Source organism: Prosopis cineraria, unplaced genomic scaffold (genome assembly GCF_029017545.1).
Source record: "Prosopis cineraria cultivar Desert tree isolate PC_DT_omini unplaced genomic scaffold, ASM2901754v1 PC8, whole genome shotgun sequence".
Lineage (NCBI taxonomy): Eukaryota > Viridiplantae > Streptophyta > Magnoliopsida > Fabales > Fabaceae > Prosopis > Prosopis cineraria.
The window spans coordinates 25,525,911-25,552,768 of record NW_026555339.1 but is presented as its reverse complement, the minus strand read 5'-3'; the positions used below and the strand labels follow the sequence as shown (position 1 = coordinate 25,552,768).

At 34.1% G+C, this 26,858-nt stretch overlaps 1 long non-coding RNA gene and 1 other non-coding gene across 2 annotated transcripts; one reads left to right on the top strand and one right to left on the bottom strand.

Moving 5' to 3' along the window:
• Positions 1–8,629: 8,629 nt before the first annotated feature.
• On the top strand, positions 8,630–9,543 carry LOC129318036 (uncharacterized). The gene is made up of 3 exons (XR_008595151.1): positions 8,630–8,760; positions 8,831–9,004; positions 9,422–9,543. It is a non-coding gene; the product is annotated as an uncharacterized LOC129318036 (long non-coding RNA).
• Positions 9,544–20,281: 10,738 nt separating this feature from the next.
• LOC129319105 (small nucleolar RNA R71) lies at positions 20,282–20,388 on the bottom strand. Its single transcript, XR_008595417.1, has one exon. It is a non-coding gene; the product is annotated as a small nucleolar RNA R71 (small nucleolar RNA).
• Between the last annotated feature and the right edge of the window lie 6,470 nt (positions 20,389–26,858).

The window sequence follows — 26,858 nt, the reverse complement described above, 5'->3', positions numbered from 1 at the left end:
AGCCTGAGCCACGTTTGGTTATTTACTCTTGTAGACTGTGTGTCCATGTTTGTTTCATAGCTTTAGTTGTGTTTGGTTATTTACCCTCGTGGACTGGTGTGTCCACGTTTGTTTTTGTGGCATAAGCCGCATTTAGTTATTTACCCTTGTGGACTTTATGTCCATGTTTGTAACCTTTTCTGTTGAGTTCTCAAAATTTAAAATATTGATTAATATGTATTTTTGAAATTTAAATAATTTGGGCTAGAAATTTTACCATGTTGAGTTATATGTGAGTAAATTGTTTTCTTTAAGCATGATAACATAAATTGTTTTCAATTTACTCTTATTTTACAATTATGGTTATGACTTACAGGCTTATAAATTTTTGTAAAATTATTTTTAATTAGTTGACACCATTATTAGAGTTTGCTGATTTTAATTTTAAAGAATTTTACCATGGGAATGCTATTCATAGGAAAAATTATTTTGGCCATAGATTTGTTAACTGATGCTGATACCACCATCGACCTCTAAAGGCCAAAATAGCTACAGTGGGTAGAAGTTTTTGATTGTTACTGTTACTTTTAATGTAAATATATAATTTGTATGTCTTTCTGATTTAAAAGAAAGATTAGATGCTTGACATAGGTTGTTGATAGACCTTATTTTTTGTTTGTATATTAGTTGCTAACTGGAAGGAGCTACACTCCTGATTTATATTGTTATCTGTAAAAATTTCTGTTTTAGATTTTTTGGGAAGGTCTTAGTTATAGGGGAGGTTCTGTCAAAATTTCTACAAAAATGTCTACATTTTCTTATGGTAATTAGCTTAAAAAAGTTTGAAAAAATTATTTTAATTCTCATGTAATTTGATTAATTTTTTTTCTTTTCTTTTGTAAAATGGAATAAATTTTTTTCTGAGGCTTACGGGGATGTGTGAGTAGTTCACACCCATGCCGGTCACCCTTTATTTTTGAGGCATGATAGTTTGGTATTAGAGATAATATTTTTATATATATAGCTATGTGGAGCAAGAATTTTTCAATGAGGTCTCAATTATCATTATGAACCGAAGCGTAATTATAATTAAGGAATCATTGAAAGTTTTATAGGAAGTTTTTGAACGTTATTTGTTTCTTGTTATTGACTTCTTTGCTATATAAAATTACATTTTGAGTTAAATATTTCTTCTGTTTCTTTTTATAGTAAAATATGCCACCCAGACGTCAAGTATCTACCAGAAGCTCCACTAGTAGTAGGGCTTTTGGTAGAATTTCTCTGACAGATGATGTGCCCTTAAGAGGTAGAGGACTGTGTTTGAGTAGAATTAGGGCTAGGGGTGGCCAAACCCTTAGGCCCCTTCAAGATATTCCTTTTAGAAGTGAATGAGTAAGTTCTCAGTCTGAGGAACATACTGCCCCTCTGACCCATGATGTGCCAGAGGAGAATCTTGTAGTTAAGCTATCATAATTTATGAAATTAAATCCACCATCCTTTTCAGGAACTAATACACGGGAGGACCCAATTGAGTTTCTCGAAGGAATGGAGAAAAGATATAGGGCCTTGAGATGCCCTGATGTTCAATATGTCAAATTTGCAGTGTTCCAGCTTCAAGGAGTAGTGAGTACTTAGGCAAAAACAGTCCCAGGTTTGCATACAACTAGAGTACCTTCTTTGACTTGGGAAGAATTCAAGACTACATTCCTGAATTGATATTTACCTCAAAGTACTAGAGACGCAAAAGTTGAAGAGTTTCTAACTTTAAAGTGTAGTAAAGGAATGTCAATAGTAGAGTATAATTAGAAGTTTACTGAATTAGCTTCTTTTGCCTCTCATATCATACTGACTGAAAGGGAACAAATTAGCAGGTTTATGCATGGATTACCAGTCGATATACATGACAACATAGAACCTATGTTGGGTTATGATATCACCTATGCTAAGATTGTTGATAGCGCATTGAGAATCGAGAATCGACATAAGGCAGAGGAAGCAATTTCTAAGAAATGCAAGAGGGAGCATGATGAGAAATTTTTTGGTTCCTCTTCTAAAAGTCATCAATTTTTAAGTCAATCTCACTTTCGTGCCTCACAATCTAGATCTAGATCATTTAGTTCATCATCAATAAGCATTCCCGTCGTTAGAATCAATCAAGTTATGTTAGAATCCCTTGTACTAGTTATGGAAAATACCATTCGGGATCATGCTATAGAGTATCTAGTGCATGTTTCGAGTATGGGCAAACAGGCCATTTGAGAAGAAATTGTCTATATCAGTAGCCTATGTCAAGCCAAGGATCAATCTAACCTTCTCCCCACCCTATTTTATCATCAGTCCCACCTGCTAGAGCTGCCTCTATGTCGGCTGGGAGGGGTAAGTCTAGAAGGGGAAACAGTTAGCAAGGACAATCTTCCTTAGGATAGAGGCAGGAGAGAGTTTATGCTATGACAAGATAGGATGCTAAAGCCTCAAATGCTATTGTTACAGGTACTATAATTGTGTGTTCTAATCAAGCTTATGCATTATTTGATCCTGGATCAACTCATTCATATGTGTTTGCTTATTTTACTAAGAGGTTGGGCAAAGAACCTACCAAACTTGATAATTCATTTGTAGTAGGCACTCCAATAAGGGAATCTTTAATTGTTTCTTTTGAGTATAAATCTTGTGATTAGTCTTTGAGGGTAGAGAAACCCTTATTGATTTGATGATGCTTGACATTATTGATTTTGATGTCATTTTAGGCATGGATTGGTTAGCTTCCTACTATGCTACCATTGACTGCCACTTAAAAGCAGTGAAATTTGATATTCCAAGTGAAACTCCTTTTGTGTTACAAGTGAGTTTTATGGAAAGACCTACTAATCTTATTTTAGCTTTAAAAGCCCAACGATTACTACAGAAGGGTTGTCAAGGGTTTTTAGCAGTGGTAAGGGACATTGATTAGTTCACCATTAGTTTGGATCAAATCCCTATTGTTCGAGAATTTCCTGATGTTTTTCCAGAAGAATTACCTGAACTGCCACCTGATCGAGAGATCAAATTTGCCATTAACTTAGTTCCAAACACTTAACTAATTTCTATTCTACCTTACAGAATAGCCCCTTCTGAGTTGACAGAATTGAAGACTAAATTGCAAGAACTGTTAGATAAGGGATTCATCCGAGCTAACACATCTCCTTGGGGAGCACTAATACTTTTCGTGAAGAAAAAGGATGGGTCATTAAGATTTTACATTAATTATTGACAGCTTAATAAGATGACGGTAAAAAATAAGTACCTATTGCCTTAAATAGATTATCTTTTTGATCAGTTACAAGGAGCTCAATGTTTTTCCAAAAATAGACTTGTGTTCAGGTTATCATCAGTTAAAGATCAAGAAGGAAGACATACCAAAGACTGCATTTAGAACTCAATATGGTCATTATGAATTCCTTATAATGTCATTTAGGTTAACTAATGCACCGGTATTTTTTATAGATCTAATGAATCAGGTGTTTAAACCATTCCTTGATAAGTTTGTGATTGTTTTTATTCATGATATTTTGATATACTCAAAGAGTCCAGAGGAGCATGAACATCATTTGTGGATTGTTTTACAGACATTGAGGGAGCAACAATTATATGCTAAGTTCTCTACATGTGAATTTTGGCTTGATAAGGTTACCTTTTTAGGATATGTTGTTTCTAAAGATGGTATTCAGGTGGATTCGAATAAAGTAGAAGCAGTGCAAAATTAGCCATGACCCATGACAATCACAAAAATTAACAGTTTCTTAGGTCTTGCAAGATATTATTGTCATTTTGTCAAGGATTTCTCTAAAATAGCAAATCCACTAACAAGACTAACTCAAAAGAATGTGAAATTTGAATAGGATGACAAGTGTGAAGACAATTTTCAAAAGTTAAAGGAGTGTTTAACATCGGTACTAGTTTTGAATTTACCATCAGGCAATGGAGGGTATGCAATTTATTGTGATGCTTTTCATGTGGGTCTAGGCTGTGTTCTAATGCAGCATAGGCGAGTTATTGCTTATGCCTTAAGAAAACTTAAGAAGCATGAGCAGAACTATCCAACTCATAACTTAAAGATGGTAGCGGTTGTTTTTGCATTGAAGATCTGGCGCCACTATCTTTATGGTGAGACTTGTAAAAGCTATATTGATGATAAGAGTCTAAAGTAAATCTTTAAGCAAAAGGATCTTAATTTTAGACAAAGATGATGAATGGAGTTCCTGAAGGATTATGATTGTACAATTCTTTACCATCCTGGCAAAGCAAATGTGGTGGCCGATACCTTAAGTAGAAAGTCGATGGGTAGCTTGGTGCATATGACTTTAACTAGCCTTTGGTGCAAGAAATTCATAAGCTTGAGAAAAATAGGGTGAAGTTTGAAATTGTTGATAAAAGACCATTTTTGGCTCATATACAAGCTCGTTCTTCTTTAATGGATCAGATTAAGGGTGCTCAGTTCTCATATCTAAAGTTATGTAAATTAAAGGAAGCTGTCATAGCAGGAAGTAACACTGAATTTAAAATTAACCTGGAAAGGATGCTAAAGTATAATGGTAGAATTTGTGTGCTATAAGAGGAAAACCTAAAGCAACTTATCATGGAAGAGGCTCATCATTCTGCATATACCGTTCATCCAAGAGCAACAAAGATGTATCAGGATTTGAAACAAGTATACTGGTAGGATGGCATGAAAAAAGATATGGTAGACTTTATCTCATGTTATTTGACATGCCAGCAAGTAAAGGCAGAACACCAGAAGCTAACTGGGCTATATCAAAGATTAGAAATACCAGAGTAGAAATAGGAAAATATTACAATGGACTTCATTACCGGGTTGCCTCACACTATTAAGGGGTATGATTTTATCTGGGTTATTATTGATAGACTAATAAAATTAGCTCATTTCATTCTAGTGAAAACAACATATAATGTTGATAAATATGCTCAATTGTATATTGATGAGATTGTGTGACTGTATGGAATTCCAATATCCATAATTTTGGATAGAGATCCTCAATTTATTTCTCGATTTTAAAGATCTTTCCAAGAATCTTTAGGCACTCGATTGGATTTCAGTACTGCTTTTCACTGCAAACAGATGGCTAGTTTGAGAGAACCATTTAGATACTTGAAGATATGCTAAGGTCTTGCATTTTGGACTTTGGTGGTAGTTGGGATTATTACTTGGCTTTAGTAGAGTTTGCTTATAATAACAGTTATCAATCAAGCATACAAATGGCCCCATATGAAGCATTTTATGGCAGGCAATATAGATCTCCTATTGGATGGTTTGATGTTGGCAATACTAAGCTTTTAGGATTGGATTTAGTGCAAGATGCTATTGAGAAAGTGAAAATAATTAGAGAAAGATTAATAGCAGCTCAAAATCAATAGAACTCTTATATTGATAATCGACATCGGGAGTTAGAATTCATGGTTGGAGATAAAGTATTTCTTAAGGTATCCCTTATGAAAGGGGTGATGAGGTTCGGGAAGAAAGGCAAACTAAGCCTGAGGTATATAGGCCCATTTGGAATCTTAGAGAAAATTGGTGTAGTTGCTTATCGTTTAGCATTACCGCCTGAATTCTCAAGTATTCATCCGGTGTTTCATGTATCAATGCTACGGAAATACTTATATGACCCTTCTTATACGATAGAAACTCAAAGAGTTCAGATAGACCTAGATTTATTATATGAAGAAGTTCCTGTAGCTATTTTGGATCGACAAGTTAAAAAGTTGCGATCGAAAGAAATTGCTTTGGTGAAGGTATTGTGGCGTAACCATTCTCAAGAAGAAGCTACATGGGAAATTGAAAGTGATATGTGTGTCAAGTATACACACTTGTTTGAAGATTCAGGTAAGTGCACAGTTAAATTCAGAGGACTGAATTTGTTAAGGGGGGAAAATGTAATAACCCTGACAATTTTTTTTATATAGATGTTAATTTTTTAAAGTGCATTTATATTAGTTTTTGGGATAAATATGACAAGTTAGAGACTTGGTATAGTGGCAGCTGAGTAAGCATTCATGCATTAGGTTCCAAGTTTGAATCTAAAAGAGGCCAAAAAAAGAGTTAATTTTTTCCTTTTTCCTATGCAAAATTACCAAACTACCTTTATTCCTATCATATTTTTTTAAAAAACTCTTTCTTCCTTCTTTCTCGACATTTTTAGAGTAGAGAGAGATCTAAGAAGGATCGACATTTTTGCTTTGCCTCTCACCAATCACTGCCTTCTTCCTCCTCAATCATAGCTAGCACCGTCGTTTGTGTGGGTCACCATTGATGGTGTGCTCATCTGTTCACCTCAACTGTGAGTTCTTTCACGGTTTATTACTATTCATCTGCCTCTACTCATTTTTTTCTTATTATCGTTCTACCTTTGCTTTGCACATCTGGGTTGTTGGCTGATGGAAGAAATTAGGTAGCTAGAGTTGGTGTATTGATCGTGAATCTGAATTAGCACTGAATTCATTTTTCTTCTAGTGAGTGATGCTCTATTTTCCTCCTTTTTGGTTCAAACAAAAATCTCATCTTCTCTTCCTATTCGGTTGACAGCCTCTTGATCTCTCCCTTCTTTATCCTGTTCGTTTGTGGTTGGGGAGTGAAGGAAGAGCTGGTAAGGTGCTGTGGTGAATTAATTCATGGGTTGAGGCTAAAATATTGCTGTATTCTTCTTCCCCTGTTCAGTTGTAGATTCAGTTTTCTTCCTCCCTATGTGTGTGCATTATCAGCTAACTAAGGTGAGAAATTTTGAATTCTTTCAATTGCTGGTTCTATTGTGCATGTGAATAGATGGAATGATAGAGTTGAATGTTGAAAATTATTCTCCTTTGTGTTGCTATCATGACTATGTGTATGGCGTATGGAGGAAAAAAAACTTGAATTAAGTTGAAATATACAATAAGAAAAGGGAGATGATGATAGTGTAGATTTAAATTCTCAATTGGAAATAATTGGATATTGGTATTGTAAGATTTATGGAAGCTGAAATTTGGTAGGAAGTCTTTGTAAATCAAAAGATGATTTATTAAATTTTGTTTACTAATATCTTTATGGGATGTGTGGAGGAAGAGGATCCCGATAGAAATTGAAGAAAGAGTATTTTAGGAATTCAAAACTTTAACATACAAGTGAATAGCATTCCATTTAATTTATTTTTAATAGTCTTTTATTGAAATATTTTATTCTTATGAATTACATTAATTTTGAAAATTATGAAATATTAATGAAGGACAAATGAGTTATGATATGTGCATTTATTTATTTTTAAAAGGGTATTTCCAAGATGGATGAAAGCATTCACGTATGGTTGTTAAGCTTTGAAATGTATTTGGCTATTTAATTACTGCAAGTTTGGTATATTAGCTATTAAGTATGATTTTCGCAAATTTTGAGAATTGAAATAATTCATGTGAGTTTGGCATTGAGAATGGTAATTTTACTATAACAACAACTATTTTTCTCACATGTTTGAAATGTGATTTTTTAAGAGGACTCTAAATAGGACACTACTACTAACGGTAGTTCTGTTAGCTGTAGCATGCTGTGGTTAAATACTAGCTAAATTGTTTTGTGAGTTTTATTCTCACACTTGGTATTCGTGTGCTTTGCACTGGTGTTTGATTCCGTGGCCTGATCCGCGTTTGATTATTTACTCTCATGGACTGTGTGTCCACATTTGTTTCGTAGCTTCGACTGCATTTGGTTACTTATTCTCATGGACTGGTGTGTCCACGTTTGCTTTTGTGGCATAAGCCGTGTTTGGTTATTTATCCTTGTGGACTGTGTGTCCACATTTGTAACCTTTTCTGTTGAGTTCTCAAAATTTTAAATGTTGATTAATATGTATTTTCAAAAATTAAATGATTTTGGCTAGCAATTTTACCAAGTTGAGTTATATGTGAGTAAATTGTTTTCTTTAAGCATGATAACATAAATTATTTTTAATTTACTCTTATTTTACAATTATGGTTATGACTTACAGGCTTATAAATTTTGTGGAATTATTTTTAATTAGTTGACACCATTATTAGAGCTTGTTGATTTAAATTTTAAAGAATTTTACCATGGGAATGCTATTCACCAGAAAAATTATTTTGGCTTCAGATTTGTTAGCTGACATTGATCCCACCATCCACTTCTAAAGGGCAAAATAGCTATAGTGGGTGTAAGTTTTTGATTGGTACTGTTACTTTTAATGTAAATATATAATTCGTATGTCTTTTTTTTCAAAAGAAAGATTAGATACTCCACATAGGTTGTTGATAGACCTTATTTTGGTTTGTATATTGGTTACTTGTTGAAAGGAGCTACGCTTCTGATTTATACTGTTATCTGTAAAAATTTCTATTGTAGAATTTTTGGTAAAGTCCTAGTTATAAAGGAGGTTTTGCTGAAATTTCTTCAAAACGTCCACATTTTCTTATGGTAATTAGCTTAAAAAAATTTGAAAAATTTATTTTAATTCTCATATAATTTGATTAAATTTTTTTCTTTTCTTTTGTAAAATGGAATAAATTTTTTTTTATGAGGCTTACAAGGATGTGTGAGTGGTTCACACTTGTGCCGGTCACCCTCTATTTTTGGGGCGTGAGAACCATTGTCAAAGGCAGCTATTGTTGGCCCTTAGTTCTTCTTCTAAATTCTCCAGCTCTGCTATGAGGTTCTTCACGTCATTCATCCACTTGTTAACCTTGTCATCAATTCTGTCAGTCTTGTTGATAATAGCCTCTTGAACACGTTCTTGCACCCTGCCTTGTGTGAGTATGAGCTCCTCCTTTCTAATCTCAACATTTTTGGTATTTTACTAACACAGAACAAATATTGCAGCTGTTGTAAAATTGGAGGCACCAAATATTCAGCAAGTTTTGCTGCCACCGACACTCCCACCTCTGCCATTTAATTAATAGCAACCTGAAAGGAGAGCTTTGCATTCATCATCATCAAATGATCAACTCAAAAATTCATTTTGAAGAACTAAGGCATAATTTAATACTAATCAAGGTGAATATTAAAGAATGATTTATTGCCCTATCTTTCATACATAATTAAGAAATATCAATTGTTTTTGTACAACTTTCTTGCTGTGATATCTGGTCTTTTTGCCCCAGCCTTGTTTAGAGATTAGAGTAACTTTATTAGTGAGTTTTTCTAGCAGATCGGCGCAAAGGTGAAGTAAAGAAGAAAAAATGTAGTCTGCAAATCACAGCAGCAATTATTAGCAACTAACAAGCTACTCATAATTTAGGAATGGAGAACGATCACAGATACATGTAAACAAATAGAAAAATGGTGGGAAAAAGACAGGAAAAAAAAAAAAAATCGGATAGACTAAAGCGGGAAAAAAATGGATTATTCTGATTCATTCAGGAGAGGGATATTGCTTCATAGTTCATACCTGTGATGAACTTCCACTTGCAGATTTTGAAGAGTGAGAAGAACAGAATTCAACTGCGAGGACCAGATTTCGCAAGAGAGAACTTGGAAGTTGGGAGTGAAAGTATGTAGGTAAGATGATTATGGCTTTGATGATCAGTAAGTGTTGTCCATTTTCCAATTCTTTGGACCCCAAAACACGCTGTCTATATTCAATAATTCAACAGTAAAACGCAATCTTATCATGTAAAAAGGACAGTATTTGAAATTGAAATTTCAGAGTTTTTGTATTACATTATCTTTGTGCAACGTATTATAAAAGGAAAATTAATCCACAAATTAAACTCTTACAATTTTTCTCAATTTTAAATTAAGTCTTTGTAATTTATTTTGTTTAAATTGGGTAGTATAATCCACTAGATATATTAATCCTTAAAAATTAAAATCATAATAATTCAAATGATTATGATATTTCTTCACCGTTTTTTATTTTTATCCGAGCTCTTTTGTTTTTATTGAATTTCACAAACCGTCCATTGTAAAAGGAATATTGGAGGTAGCATTTTACTTTTCCAACCCTAATCAATTTGTGTAAGAGGATCGGAAGTTGATATCTTTTCTTCTTCGGGACTAAAAGCATGTGGCTATTATTTTGAGGGACCACACGTGATTATTGTGAGAAATTATTTGAATATTTTTAATTATTTTTAAAATTATTTTTAATAAGAAGTACTGGAATAGGAATATTGGAAGAAGTATTTTACTTTTCCGGCCCTAATCAATTCGTGTAAGAGGATCGGAAGTTGCTATGTTATCTTCTTTGAGACTAAAAACATGTGGCTATTATTTTGAGGGACCATAGGTGATTACTTTGAGAAATTATTTGAATATTTTTTAATTATTTGAAATTTTCTTTTAATAAGAAGTATTGAAATAGGAAAATTGGAGGAAGTATTTTACTTTTCCAACCCTAATCAATTCGCGTAAGAGGAGCGAAAGTTGCTATCTTATCTTCTTTGGGACTCAAAGCATGTGGCTATTATTTTGAGGGACCACATGTGATTATTTTGAGAAATTATTTGAATATTTTTAATTATTTTGAAAATTATTTTTAATAAGAAGAATTTTTTAACATAACCAATCACAAGTGATGAAAATCTTTCTAATGGATTATAATTTTATTGTCACATTCCAAAAATAGAAGGTGGCTAGCATAAGATTTAACCATATCACACATTTTTTAAGTCTTAAATTACTAATCCTTCGATTTTAAAACATAATTGAATTTTTACATAAATTATAACATACCTAATAATAATCATCGTAATGAAAAAATTTCAATATTTTTATAAGAATTTTAGCAAAATCTCCCCTATAAATAGGAACTTTCAAAAATTTACAATACAATATTTCATTTAAAAATATTAAGTTAGTCAAGAGCTCAGCTCCTTCCAGCCATTAAACAATATGTATGACAAAAAAAAAACTAGCTATAGACTAAGTGAAGCACATGACCTTACTTCCAAACTAAAATACATGAGTTCAAATATTTATATCAAAAGGAGATAATTTTAAGCAAAATTCCAACTAGAAATAATTGTATGTCTTTTAGAGATCAGTAAAAGGGTCAACGTCAACTAATAAATATGAGACAATTTTTGTTCAATCAATAACATCCAAAAAATATAATTGAAAAGAGAAAAAGTAATTAATTTAATTACATATAATAATTGAAAGGAGGATAATTCAATATAATAAAATTACTCAATTTAGAAATCTCAATTGTAATCAAGAATGTGAGTGAACTAAAATTTAATTGATTCTAATATACTTGAGGAGAATAAATTGTTCATGTGTGAATAAAAGTAGTACACTTACTAATTGCAACTATTGAAATTTTTATTTTACAAATCAATTAAAAATCTAGAATTTTGAGAACTTAACAAAATAGAAAACATACATCGACACATAATCCATGAGAGTAAATAATCAAATGTGACTTATGCCACGAAAACAAACATGGACACACAGTCTATGAAGGTAAGTAATCAAACACATCTTGAGCTATGAAACAAACGTAGCTACACAATCCATGAGAGTAATATTAATAAAACTCAGCTTAAAGCCATGAAAACAAATACAGGTTTAAGACCCATAAATATCACAAGTGAGAACAAAACCCACAAAATAAACTAGCTAGTCATAACCATGGTACACCAAAAACTAACTGAACTGTTGTTAGCAATAGCATTTTGCTTATAGTCCTCCTATAAATATTATTTCAAACATGCAAGAACTATACCATTATTGAAATAAATTTCCATTATCAATGCCAAACTCGCATGAATTATTGTAAGCTCCAATTTAATACTTGCCAAAATAAAATTTTTTACAATTAATGAGTCATACAACATTTATTGAATAATCAATTTTTTAAAAGCTAATTGTTAACCTCTAGAATTTCATGTTATTTCATCATATTTTCCTTAGATTATAATCCATTTTAACTCAATTGTATATGTTTTTATTGCCCAAATTAGGAAAATCTGCATTTTGTTTTGGGTTTGTATTCTTGATTTTGATTTGAAATTTTTGGCATTTCATGTTATTTCGGTTGAAGATTTTATTAGAAACATTTTTGGAGCTTTGTAGATGTGTTTGGAAGGCTTTTGGATGAAGAAATCAAGCACAAAGTGAATAATTTTCATTAGCTACAAAAATAGTGTAAAACTGCCAAAGTCGTCCCAAAGTCATGACTTTCATTCGTGATTTTCGCCACTCTCAAAAAAACGCTGCATTTTATTAAGTTTGAAATTGGTTGGGTAGGACATTTATATTTAGAGAGCTCAATCTAGAAGCCATTCTTCTCACTTTTAGACACATTTGGAGCTTGGGTGTATTAGGGTTGGGCATTAGAAGTACTTAAAGCAAGGGAATAAAGTTTTGAAGACATTTGGGACTCCTTTTTTTGGTTTTTCTATTCCTCTTCCCTTTCTTTCTTGTAATCTTGTAATGGTTGTGAATATTTTCTGTATTTGTAGCTTCTGGATGTTTATGAGTAGTTAAACTCTTTGCTTTAAGATTATTTTGAACCCTTATATAGATTAACATTAAGTTCCTCCTCTCTTTTTGTGATTAATTATATATATATATATATATATGTTTATTTTACTCTTTCCTTAATGCTTCTAAGTCATTGGCTACCATTTAGATGTTGCATTCACTTAATTGATGCTTGAGAGGGCAAGGTTGAGTGTATAACTTCGGTAAAATAGTGCAAGAACTTGACATTTGTATGTTGAATGGATAATTTTGCTAGTAAGATAGAGATATAATTGCTAGTCTTGCATAGCTACATTAAGGTTAGTGTTTAAAATTGAGTTTTATTAATTGTAACAAGAGATTAGGCAATTAATTTAACTAAATACTTGTTCATGACTTAAGAGAATTTGTCCAAGTATTTTTAGAACCCTAGGTTAGCACTTTTTTTTTATTAAAATCATTTATGAAAGGAGGTAATTTTGGTGTTATGAAATGCAAAGGGGATAAATAATTTTAGGTCTCAATTTGTGTTTAAAGTGTGTGAAGCAATTGCTTTTCTTTATTTCCTAGTGTTTTAGTTTGTAAAATCATTTTTCACCTAATTATGTTTGGCTCAACTTGATTGAAGTTACTTAGTCTTTTGTTTGATCATTATTTTGAACAAATCCTCAAGGGAACGATACTTTACTTTCATTATATTACTTGGTATGACCAGTGCACTTGCAGTGGGAAACAAGTTTTTGGTGCCATTGCCAAGGACTTTCTTTTAGAAATATTTTGATCAACCTTAGACTAGTGATAGTTGATTTTGCTTAAGCTTTGTAGATATTAGTTCTAGATTTTTATTTTATCTTTGTTTAGTGTTTTAGTTTTAGTTGTTTTCTTCTTTAAGTACCTATCTGGCATATGCAAGCTATAGGCTCAGAAGGATTAAAAGTTATACCTGAAGGATTAACAATTTTTGAAGAAGCTAAGTCTCTAAACTTTGGAAGAACTCTTGAAATTCAACTTGAAAACATGGCAAAATTCAACTAATGACTTTGCTAATCGAAATCTGAGGGGCACTCAATCTTGTATTCAAATGCTAAAGTTTCAAGCATATACTTTTGAGATCAAGTCCGCCATGATCACAATGCTTGAAATGGATGGGGTGTTTTATGGTCTATTCAATGAAAATACTGACAAGCATTTGATGTGACTCTTTCAGACAAAACGAGGTGCCTAAAGATGTTTTACGCTTGTGATTGTTTCCTATTCTCTACAAGGCAAGGCTGAAGAATAGTTCAACAATCTTCCTGAAGGTTCTATTAGTTCATGGGAGGATCTTGAGAACAAGTTTAGAGCTCAATTCTTCTCTGGTGATAAAACTGTAGAAACAAGAGATGAATTTCTTAGCTTTAAACAATATCTAAATAAGCATATATATGCAGCTTGGGAGAGATACAAGATGTTGATGAGGAAATGCCCTAATCATGGGGTGGATAAATGGGTAGTGATTCAAATTTTTTATATCATCTGAATCTATCTTCTAAGGCTATGGTTGATTCTATTGCAAATGGGGGATACCATAATGTGCTTGTCAATGAAGTTTTTTAACTCTTGGATCAATTATCGACAAACAACACTTAAAATATGAATAGAAGGAATACATCAATGGTAACTAGTGCTATAGATGATTCTTCTTCCCAAATTATACCCATCTTAAATGCAATGAACAAGCATTTTGATGTGTTAGAGAGTCTCAAATGCAAAAAGGAAATCCTTAGAATGTGCATTCTGTTCATGCCATTCTAGCTATGTGCAATCAATGCAATAATGTTCACATGCTCGACTAGTGTCCTCTTTACATGACCACTGAATCTGTCAATTATATGGGCAAGTTTCAAAATTCTCATAACAACTCTTACTCTCAAACATACAACTCAAGATGAAGGAATCATCCTAACTTTTCATGGAGTCAAGGGGATTCTTCAAATCAACGTTCATCCTCTACTGTCAAGCTAACTCACCCTCCGGGTTTTCAAGCTCTGCCAAAGCCAATGTCGGTTAAGGAAGAGGAATCTAGAATAGAGAAAATGTTATCACAAATCTAGAATAATCAAGAGTCTGCAAGAGCTGAAATTAAAGTAACTCTTTCTCTTCATGAAACTGCAATTAAGAATCTTGAAGTGCAAATGGAGCAATTGGCTTCACAAATGAATGCTATGTCAAGAGTCAATCTTCCTAGTGATACCATTCTAAATCCTAAAAAGGATAGTAAGGAGGAATGCAAGGCAATCACTTTGATAAGTGGGATACAATTACCCAAAGTTCTTATGCTAAGTGCAAATGATGTGAGTAATGGTGTTACTAATGTTATTGTTAGTGATGAAGTAGTTGCTAAAGAAATTGTGGTTGAAGAGTGTGACAACTTAAAGAAGAATTAAGAAGAGAAAAAGAGTAATGATAAAGCCAAAAAGGTTGGTGATAAGAAAAAGCAACAAGAGGCCAAGCCAAAATATATGCCTCCACTACCTTTTCCTCAAAGGCTTAAAAAGCAACAAGAAGATGGCCAATTCAAAAAGTTTCTTAATATGTTTAAGCAATTGCATATCAACATTCCTTTTGTGGAAGCTTTGGAGAAAATGCCAAAATATGCCAAATTCATAAAGGATATGCTCTCTGAAAAAAGAAGGTTCAATGAGTTTGAAATGATTGCTCTAATTAAGAGTTGTATGGATATCATCAAGCAACTACCTTAAAAGATGAAGGATCTCGATAGCTTCTAAATTCCATGTCACATTGGAAATAATTTTTTGCGTAAAGCATTATGTGATCTTGGTGCTAGTATCAATCTTATGCCTCTTTCTATTTTCAATAAATTGGAGCTGGATGAGGCTAGATCGATAACCATGACTTTACAATTAACAGATAGAAGTTTAGCTTATCCACATGGTGTTATTAAAGATGTTCTTGTAAAGGTGGATAAATTCATTTTTTCGGTTGACTTCATTATCCTTGATTGTGAGTTGGATCGTGATATTCCTATTATCTTAGGAAGACCATTCTTGGCAACCATTAGAACCATAATTGATGTTGAAAAGGGAAAGCTTACTATGCAGGTTGATGATGAGAAAGTCACTTTTAACATGCACAAGTTAATAAAATCTCCCAATGATCTTAAGCAATGCTTATTTGTTGATATGCTTAATCAAGTTGCATAAGAAGAATTCATTGAGGTAATTCCTAATGATTTTTTAGAAGCCTTATTGATAGGAGCTCAATTAAAGACTCAAGATGGAGAAGAGTGTATATCTATTATGATTGCATCACTAGTTTATTCTAGAAACTGTGTCCAATTTAAATCTATGAATTTATCTTCTCTTGATAGACCATCTTTGAAATACTCTATTGAAGAGCCATCATCTCTTGAGTTGAAGACATTACCTTCTCATCTTTGGTATGTCTATTTAGGATTCAACAAAACTTGCCAGTAATTATTGCTATAGATTTGAATGCATAATAAGAAGAAAAACTTGTAAAAGTATTGAAAGCTCATAAAAGAGCCACCAGGTGGACTATTGCTGACATAAACAGTATTAGCCCTTCAATTTGCCTACATAAGATTTTCCTTGAAGACAATCATAAAGCTTTCATGGAAGATTAAAGAAGATTAAATCCAATTACAGAGGAAGTTGTGAAGAAGGAAATCTTAAAATGGCTTGATACAAGCATTGTTATTCTATCTCTAACAGCTCTTGGGTGAGCCTAGTCCAATATGTTCCAAAAAAGGAAAGCATGATCGTAGTGGCTCATACCCATAATAAGCTAATTCCTACCTGCACTGTTATTGGATGGAGAGTATGTATGGATTATTAAAAGCTAAATGTGGCTACTAGGAAAGATCATTTTCCTTTTTCCTTTATCGACTAAATGCTTGACAAATTATCTAGAAGGGAATTCTTTTGCTTTCTTGATAGATATTCGAGCTATAATCAACTTGCTATTGCTCCAGAGGATCAAGAAAAAATGACATTAACTTGGCCTTATGAAACTTTTGCTTTCGAGTGCATGCCTTTTGAATTATGTAATGCACCAGCCACTTTCCAAAGGTGTATGATAGTAATTTTCTCTGACATGATCGAGCACACTATAGAGGTCTTCATAGATGACTTCACAGTTTTTAGGGATTCATATGATGAGTACTTGATCAATTTGGCTAATGTGCTGAAGAGATGTGAGGAGACCAACTTGGTTTTGAATTAAGAAAAATGCCACTTTATGGTTAAGGAGGGCATAGTTCTTAGCCATAAAGTCTCCAAGAATGGCTTAAAGGTTGATAAGGAAAAAATTTCTGTGATTGAACAACTTCCTCCGCCTACTAATGTTAAGGTGATAGAACACATTTGTTACCCACTTTTATTTGTCAATTAGGACCATTTTATTAATGATTTATCACCTTCAAGTGCACACATTGCATTAGATTTGGAACTTTGCCTAAGTTTCTAATATCAGTGCACTAGGGGCATTTTGGTCCAAAAAATGAACTTTTGAGAAAATGTACAAGAAAAATTGACAAAGTGCATTTTATGTCCAGTTGATGAATGGTGAAATTATATTTTTAAAATTCATTTTAGTTTGGGAGTAATTAAATAAAAAAGTCAACACTTTCTTAAGTGTCTTAGTTTGTCCTAGTTTTTGGTTTGCCTTTGTGTGAAAATTTTTATATAATTTTGTGCAGCCTGAAACTTGGTTAATTTAATAAATTCTCCCTTCTAATTATGAATTTAATTCTGGACATGAATTAGATTTTATTATATCATATGCTATTTAATTGAATTATGTGATTTATGTGACATAGGTGGCATGTGACTTGTGCATCAATTGGGCAATTGAGGTCAACACTCCTTGAGGACAATGGCTGATGGTTTGCACGTGAATTATGATTATTTTGAGGGATTAGATCAGCTAAAATGATGTGGATGACACATGGGAAATTAGGCACACATTGGAATCATCTACAAACCAATAGGAAGTTGCCACCTTGCAAGTGTGACAAGGCTCCCATTTACATTTTAATTTCTTTTTCCTTATTTTAATTAAGCTTCAGCTGATGGGAGACACCAAGGAGCACGCCATTTTAAGTCTCAAATGGGATCCAACACATATCTCATTCATCTTCCACATTCTCTCTCTCTTGTTCATAGTGTTCTTCATTTTCTCTCTTTTGTTCTTCATTTTCCAGCACCCTAACCTCCATTTTCAGCCACCAAACCTCCACAAAACTCATACCATTCTTCTCCTCTCTTCATTTTCGTTCCATCCCTTCCATTTTCACAAGGATTGAAGCTCATTTCCATCATTCAAGAGCTATGGAGTTTGGCCTTCACAAGCAATCACTAGGGTTCTTGAAGATGAAGATTGGCTAAGTTTCTTTGTGGAATCCTAGAGAGATGAAGATGGAGGATGAGTCTTGAGCTTCAAATTGGCTAAGTTCTTTTGTTTCCTATCCTCTTCTCTTTTTACTAGATGGTTAGATTCCTTAATCTAGGGTCTAATCATCTTAGCTTATAAATTCTAATTTGAATTTGATGTTGATGTAAAGAGAGAGGATTGTTTCATTTAATTTCTTCCTTGGACAGCCATGACTGAATTTTGCCACTCTTTGTTTGGCACATAATCTTGTGTTTTTCAATTAGTGAATTTCTTGTGTTAATATTGCATAATCTTGTGGTGTTAATGCTTGTGTTGTTGAGTAGCTTGACATAATCTTGTGGTTGCTCAATTTATGTGTTTGACCATGGCTGTTGAGAGAGGATTTTGAATGAATCACTTGGCTAATGTCTTCACCAATTGGTTAATTGAACTAGGGACTTTAATCTAAGACCTAGGGAGGTTAGCTAATTAGGTTAATTGGCTTAGGATAATTTTCTTAAGTCATGACAGCTTTAGTCAAGAGGAAAGGGAAGCTAAACTTAGCCTAATCATGAGAAGATAATGAGTCCAAAATCAACTAATCTCTAGGGTTCCATTATTGTAAAAAGGGAAGTTCATTTCACTCACTTTCACTAGCATTTTAATTACTTGCATATTAGGTAATTAGTTTAGATAATAGCTAGATAACTAAATTCCTACAAACTTTGGTTGATTTATTTCACTAGATAACTTTCAATTAGACTTAAAACCATTCCTTGGGAGATGACCTAGGGTTGGCCCTATATTGCATTAGGGTTAGCTTTAGTGTAATTTTGAGGATAAGCGACTAATTTCCTATCAAAATTTTGGCGCCGTTGCCGGGGAATGGTTTAAGTTTAATTCTAAGGTTGTTTAGTACTTAATTTACATTTTTAGTGTTCCTGGAAAATTTTTTGAAAAATTATAAAATTTTTTTTTGTGTTTGTTTAGTGTTTTTTGTGTGTTTTGAGTGTTTTTATTCTGTTTTGAAAAAAAAAAAATTAGTGCAATTTTCGTTGGTTTGGTGTAGAGCTGAAAATACTCTGTTTCTAGTGTCTCTGTCTGAAATTGAAAAATTAACTGGGAATGAGTCTGAGGGAATTTGAACTGGAATTTATTTCATTGAAAGCTCTATATCCTAGCTTCACTTTAAAATTGGTTTGGTCAATTTTGGACGTGGGAAGTGTCCTGTGGAAATTTTACAATCTAACAAGGTCCAGGGAGCCATTACAGAGGATTCCCAAAACCCTGTTTCAACTTTGAGTTAGCATATCTTCCTCTTTGTGCGTTCAAATTGATTGATTCCAGTTTCATTTTTCTTATCGCTGTCTTATCTTTGTTTCTTGTGTTTAGGATTTTCTTCAATTTTTCCATTTTCCTATTTGAAAGTTTGTTAGAAGCTCTGAAGGTCTTCTGGACGAAATCCTGTTTCTCCAGACTTGAGGACCAACTTGTGAAAAATTCTGGGAACGATTGGGAAGGATTTTTAATCTAAAAGTTTTATATAATTTTCCTGTATATCTCTTGTGTTTCTCATAAAATTTTCAGGGGAATTTATCATGTGGATTTGCTGATAGAAAATTCACAAGTTCACTGTCTCCAGAGAGCCTACTGTGCGAATTCCAGAATTGCCAAAGCTTCTTGATTGAGCATTTCTAACTCTCTTTCTACTTGTTTGGTGTTATTTTTTTTTTTCATTTTGTTGCTATTGAGTTTAATAAAAAAAAAAAAAATTATTTCTCTTGCTTTTGTGTGTTTTGAATTGTTTCATGTTGATTTGCATTTTAGTTTAGTTTGTTCTTTGTTCTTAATTTTCTTGAGCTTGATTAGTGCATGACCCGAAGAAAACATACCTCTTTTGTTGAATTAGATCCAGAAATTGAAAGAACTATTTCTAGATTGAGAAGATCACAACCTATTCTTGATTCTCATTTGGTTTGTAATTCAACAATGGAAGGTATCTTAGGACATGAGCATGTGCATAATGAGGGCCATGGGAATGGGAATGAGAATTTGCATGATGATGGCCATGTTAATAATGAATTTGAAGGCTTGCATAACCCTAGAGAGGAGAGGAGCATTAGGCAATTAACTCAACCTAATTGGCATGATAATCCTTATGGCTTATATGTTCCTCCTACTAATGTTCAATTTGAAATTAAATCCTCTTTGATTAATGCATTGCCTAAATTTCATGGGTTACCAGGAGAGGATTGCCATAGGTTTTTGCATACTTTCCTATTGGTTTGTGATACTATGAAGCCTATGCATGTAAATGTTGATGATGTTCAAGCTAAGGCTTTTGTATTTTCTCTTGAAGGTTTAGCAAAGGAGTGGTATTTCAACTACCCTTCTTATGTGAAAGTGAGCACATGGGCCGAGCTAAGAAGACTCTTCTTAGATAAATTCTTTCCAAATTCCAAGGTCACCAATTTGAGAAAGCAAATCTATGGGGTCCAACAAGGAGAGGATGAGAGTCTCTATGAGTATTGGACTAGATTCCAAGGCCTTTTGGCTAAATGCCCACACCATCAAATTTCTAGTGAGAATTTAGTCCAATATTTCTATGAGGGCTTGATTCCAAGAGACAAAGTTAACATTGATGCCGCTAGTGGTGGATGCTTGATTGACCTCACTTCCTTAAAGGCTTGGGAACTAATTGACAAGATGGCTTCAAGTGGTGCTCAATACTCTACAAGGGAAAAGAGAAATGTGAATATGGTAGGTTCCTCAGTTCTTAATGATTCATATGTGGACTTGCTAGCTGCCAAGATTGGGAGAATGTTGGCTCCACAAATATCTCAAGTGAGCAATGTAAGTACTTCTCAAGCACTTGTCCCTTATTCTTGTACTTTTTGTGACTCACCTATGCATGTAGAAAGCAATTGTCCTATTAAGTTTGAACAAGTAAATGCTATCTACAATGGAAAACAATCCTATGGTGGGAGGCAAGGGCAAGGAGCTTATTCTAATACTTACAACCCTTCATGGAGAGACCATCCTAATTTCTCCTATTCAAATCCAAATGTGGCTTTACAAGACAATCAACAAAGAGGATCCTATCAAAACACCTTTGGCCGTGACCCTCCACCTCATTTGTCTCAAGGTAGCTCTTCTCAAAGCTACAATCCAAGTGGTAATTCTCTTACACCTTCTTCTAATTCTTATAGTGATAGGAGGCTTGTTCCAATTGAGAGTTCTTCTAATTCGAACTCTTCTAATGATGTGAATGTGTTACGTAAGCAGTTGATTGAAATGAACTCTTTGTATAAAAACATGTATGATGGCTTAGGGAACAAGGTAGAGAGTATGGGTAACAAGTGTGAGAACATGAACTCTAAAATTGATGCCCTTACTTCTCAAATGAATATGCTTGCTAACCAATTAAGTGCAGCCAATGCTCAAGCCTCTACATTACCATCCAACACCGTTGCTAATCCTAAAGCTAATCTTAATGCTATCACATTGAGGAGTGGCAAGGAGTTGGGAGAAAGAGTACAAGAAGACAAAAGACAAGGGAAGGCCGAGAAGCCCTCTTTAAATTCTTCAATTGATGTTAATGTTTCTAGTTCTTCTTTTGCTCCTAATGATGCATCTTTTTGTAGAGATGATGAGGATGAAAACATTGAGGAGATCATATGTGAGCAACCACCATCTAAGGTGGAAAAGGGGACTATGGCCGAGTTGTTTAGTAAGGAAAAAGAGGGAGAGGCCGAGCAAAGTGAAACAAGAAAGGAGAGTTCAAGGAAGGAAGAAGGAAAGCAAAGTCAAGAGATTATGAAGAAGCTTCCTTTTCCACAAGCACAAGTGGTCCCTAAGCAAGTAAAGGGACAATTTGATCAAGAGGTATATGATTTCTTCCACAAGATTCATGTTAATGTACCCTTGATGGATGTAGTTAAGAACTTTCCTAAGTATGCCAAATTTTTGAAAGATTGTTGTACAAATAAAAGAAAATTTAGGCCTAATGCAAGGGTACAATTACCCTCATCTGTGAGTGCTATCATGAAGCCTCAACTCCCTATAAAATGTGAGGACCCCGGTTCCTTCACAATTCCATGCAAGATTGGCAACACACATTTTTCTCATGCATTGATAGACTTAGGTGCAGCCATTAATGTTATGCCTCTTTCAATTTATCATGCCTTGAGTCTTGATTGCATGCATAAGACACCTATGATATGCCAATTAGCGGATAGAAGTGTTAGAAGACCACATGGAGTAGTAGAAGACTTGTTGGTTTGTGTTAAAGGTCTATTATTTCCTGTGGATTTCTATGTGCTTGATATGTCAAAAGAAGGGAGTGGGGATGATATTTTGATTTTAGGAAGGCCATTTATGAGGACTGCCCGTACATTGATTGACATGGAAAAAGGTAGTTTGATTTTGAAATGTGGAGAGGATCATGTTATTTTTAATATATATGAAGCAATGAAACATCCTTTTGAGGATTATTCTTTGTTAGGTGTAAGTTCCATTGAGTTATTGCTTCATGATGCTTGTGAGTCTCACATGCTTGATTCTTTCTCACATGTTGATGATGATTTGTCTCTTGTTACTACTACATGTATTGATGGATGTAGTTGTCCTATTTGTTTAGAGATTGATGCATGCTTGAATGATGCAACTACTTCTTCTCATGATTTGTTTAAAATATCTCCTATGCTTGATCTTGAAATGCTTGAGAAGGGTATATCTTCTTGTGTTGTAGGTACTAAAGCCATTAAGGCCGAATCTATGAGTTTTTCTCCACTCGAGCTTGATGTTCTTAGGATTCCCAAGCTATTGGAGGAAAATTCTACACTTTCACATGTCGAGGCCGTGGCTCAAGTCCAAGCACTTGAGGACAAGTTGCAAGAAAAGGGGGAGGCTGTAAAGAAAGAAGAGGAGAAATCAAAAACAAGTGAGAAGCCTAAAAGACAAGATAGTACCATGGAATATTCCACCAAATTAGACTTGAAGAAGCTCATTCCCTCTTGTGTAGAGCCACCTACCTTGGAGTTGAAGCCTTTACCATCCAATCTCAAGTATGCATATCTCATTGAGAATGAGAAGCTTCCGGTAATAATTTCTAACTCTTTATCTCTTGAGGAAGAAAATGCATTACTTGATGTGTTGAGAAAGAACATACATGCTATTGGTTGGACTTTGGCTGACATTCCTGGTATTGACCCTATTGTGTGCACACATAAATTTTTCTTGAGGACAATGCTAAGCCCATTAGGCAACCACAAAGGAGACTTAACCCATTGATTTTAGATGTGGTAAAGAAAGAGGTTGTTAAGCTACTTAGTGCTGGGATCATCTATCCTATAGCTGACAGTGAGTGGGTGTCTCCAACCCAAGTTGTACCTAAGAAAGGGGGGATTACTGTGGTAAAAAATGAGAAAGGAGAGCTTGTTCCAACTAGAGTTCAAAATGCTTGGAGAGTGTGCATAGACTATAGGAAGCTCAATAATGTGACTAGGAAGGACCATTTTCCTTTGCCTTTTATTGATCAAATGCTTGAGAGATTGGCTTCCAAGTCCCATTATTGCTTCCTAGATGGGTTTAGTGGGTATTTTCAGATTCCTATAGCTCCTAGTGACCAAGATAAGACTACCTTTACATGCCCCTTTGGTACATTTGCCTATAGGAGGATGCCTTTTGGTCTTTGCAATGCACCTGGTACTTTTCAAAGATGCATGATGTCCATATTTTGTGATTTTATTGAACATTGCATGGAAGTCTTTATGGATGATTTTACTGTGTATGGTGAGTCCTTTGATTCATGCTTGCATTCTTTAGATAAAGTGCTTGGTAGGTGCATTGAAAAGAAGCTTGTGCTTAACTTTGAAAAATGCCATTTCATGGTAGATAAAGGAATTGTTTTAGGCCATTTGATTTCTTCCAATGGCATAGAGGTGGATAAGGCCAAAGTAGATGTGATTGCTTCTTTGCCATATCCTGTTTGTTTGAAAGATTTGAGATCATTTTTGGGACATGCAGGCTTTTATAGGAGATTTATAAAGGGGTTTAGTGAAATTGCTTTGCCTATGTCTAAACTCTTACAAAAAGATGTTGATTTTGTTTTTGATGATGCTTGCAAAAGGAGTTTTGACACTTTGAAAAGCATGCTCATTTCCCCTCCCATTCTTAAAGCCCCAAATTGGTCTTTACCTTTTGAGTTGTCATGTGATGCTTCTAATTTTGCTGTGGGAGCTATGCTTGGTCAAAGAGAGGGCAAGTTATCATATGTGATTGCTTATGCATCTAGGACCCTAGATTCAGCTCAGGTTAATTACACCACAACTGAGAAAGAGTTGTTTGCTATTGTTTTTGCACTTGATAAATTTAGATCATATCTTCTTAACTCTAAAGTTGTTGTGTACACTGACCATGCTGCTGTGAGGTACTTGTTTAAGAAGACAGATTCTAAGCCTCGCTTGATTCGATGGGTGATCTTAATGCAAGAATTTGATGTGGAGATAAGGGATAGGAGTGGTTCTACCAATCAAGTAGCGGATCATTTGTCTAGACTACCTCATTTAAAAGCTACTATGGTAAACTCTAACCCTACTATTCCTTGTGATTCATTTCCTGATGAGGCATTGTGTGCCATTTCATCTAAGCCTCCATGGTATGCCTCTTTTGCTAACTATATTGAGTGTAGAGTCTTGCCTCCTTGTGCTTCACGTTTTGCCATTGAAAAATTGAAAAGAGAGTCTAGATTTTACATTTGGGAACCACCTTTGATGTGGAAGATTTGTAGTGATAAAGTGATTAGGAGGTGTGTTGATGATGTTGATGTGCCTTCTGTTCTTGAATTTTGTCACTCTCATGCATGTGGTGGTCATTTTAGCTCAAATAAGACAGCTAGGAAGGTTTTAGATTGTGGATTGTATTGGCCTAGCTTGTTTAAAGACTCTTATGAATTTTGTAAAGCATGCTTGAAATGTCAAAAGGTTAGTAGTTGGGGTAAGAGACATGAAATGCCTCAACAACCCATTTTATTTTGTGAGATTTTTGATGTTTGGGGCATTGACTTCATGGGTCCCTTTCCACCATCCTTTAGTTTTGAGTACATATTACTTGGTGTTGATTATGTTTCAAAGTGGATTGAAGCCATTCCTACTAGAACTTGTGATGCTAAGATTGTTTTGAAGTTTCTCAAATCTAATATTTTTTGTAGGTATGGAGTTCCTAAGGCCTTGGTAAGTGACCAAGGATCCCACTTTTGCAATAAGATGATGAAGGCTCTCTTGGCTAAATATGGAGTGCATCACAAAATCTCTACACCATATCATCCCCAAACTAATGGCCAAGCCGAAGTATCAAATAGAGAAGTCAAGAAAATCCTAACCAAGGTGGTGAACACAAATAGGAAGGATTGGTCTTTACACTTGGAGGATGCTTTGTGGGCTTATCGGACCGCTTATAAGACTCCCATTGGCATGTCTCCTTTTCGATTGGTGTATGGAAAGGCTTGCCACCTCCCTGTGGAGATAGAGCATAGGGCCTATTGGGCCATCAAGAAACTAAACTTGGATTTCCATCTTTCGGCTAAGGAGAGATTTCTTCAAATGCAAGAACTTGAGGAGCTTAGGTTGGATGCCTATGAGTCTTCTAGAATCTATAAGGAGAAAACAAGGATCCTTCATGACAAGCTAATCTTGAGGAAAAAGTTCCAAGAAGGAGATCAAGTCCTCTTGTTCCAAACAAGGTTTATTCATAAGCATGCCAAGTTGAAGTCTAAGTGGGAGGGACCATATTAGTGACCAAGGGTGTTTCCCTATGGGGTTTTGCAACTCTTGAATAAAGCCACGGGTTCCACTATGCAAATCAATGGTCACCTATGCAAGCTCTACAAAGATGCCAAATCACTTCAAAAGGAGGAGGACTTCTCTCAACATGTTTTTGAACCACCATGATAAGGTTGTATCTCTCTAACCTTGAGCTTTTACCTTCCTTTAATTGATATATTTAATGATAGGTATAGTTCAAGTGTGGGGGAGATGAACCTAGTAGGAAAATTAGAGTTTATTTGCTTTATTTGACTTCTTTGTTTTGTGTTTTAGTTTGAAAAAAAAAATATCTGCACCACACTTTTGTTATGCATTCATTATTGATCTCACCTTATTTTATCACTAGTCTATACATACATTGAGGACAATGCATGATTTAAGTGTGGGGGAGAGAAATAAACATTTTGTTTTGTTTGTTTGGTTTTGTTTGGTTGCAAAAAAAAATTCAAAAAAAAAAAATTTCTTTGTTTTGTTTTGTTTGAGGTTACTTAATTACCTAGCTCTTGAATGGATATTTTGATTCTTGAGATGTGGTAATTTTTAGGATTGAATAGGTGTGAAATGAACATTCTTTTACCTTGAATTAATGGATTAGAGTGGCATATTACCCATTCATGGAAGAGGCTAAACACTCATGTGTGATTAATTCCTTAGTGATGTTACCCTCTAGAATTTGTTTCACTTCTTAATTAAGACCATATATCTTGCACTTGTTTGATAGGAGATGAGAGATGGCATTCATAAAAAATAGCCAAGAGCCAAATAGCCAACCTATTATTATTTATTATCCTTTGTTAGCCACTTTGAGCCTTGGTTTGATTCTTAAAAAAAAAATATTCACCCTATTTTTCCCCAAGGAATGCATGTTACACTTTTATATGTCTTTTTAATATTCATTGCATGTCCTAGATCAAATGAGTGGATGCCTATTATCATTTCTCTATCCATTACTTCCATTTTTTCAAAGAGTTAGGGCAACCAAAAAAAAACAACAAAGATAGATTTGAAAAAAAAAATTAGTCAAAAGAAAAGAAATAAAGTTGCTAGAAAAAAAGAAGAAAAGAAAGAAAAAAAAAAATAAAAATAAAAATAAAAAGTTGCCTAGCTCATCCATTCCATTTGTTTTATTATTTCTTATCATTTCTTTCCATCCTCATTGTGTTAAGGTGTTCACTCAATTGAGTTAGGTTATCCTTTGCATATTAAGGGGATATATCTTTTTT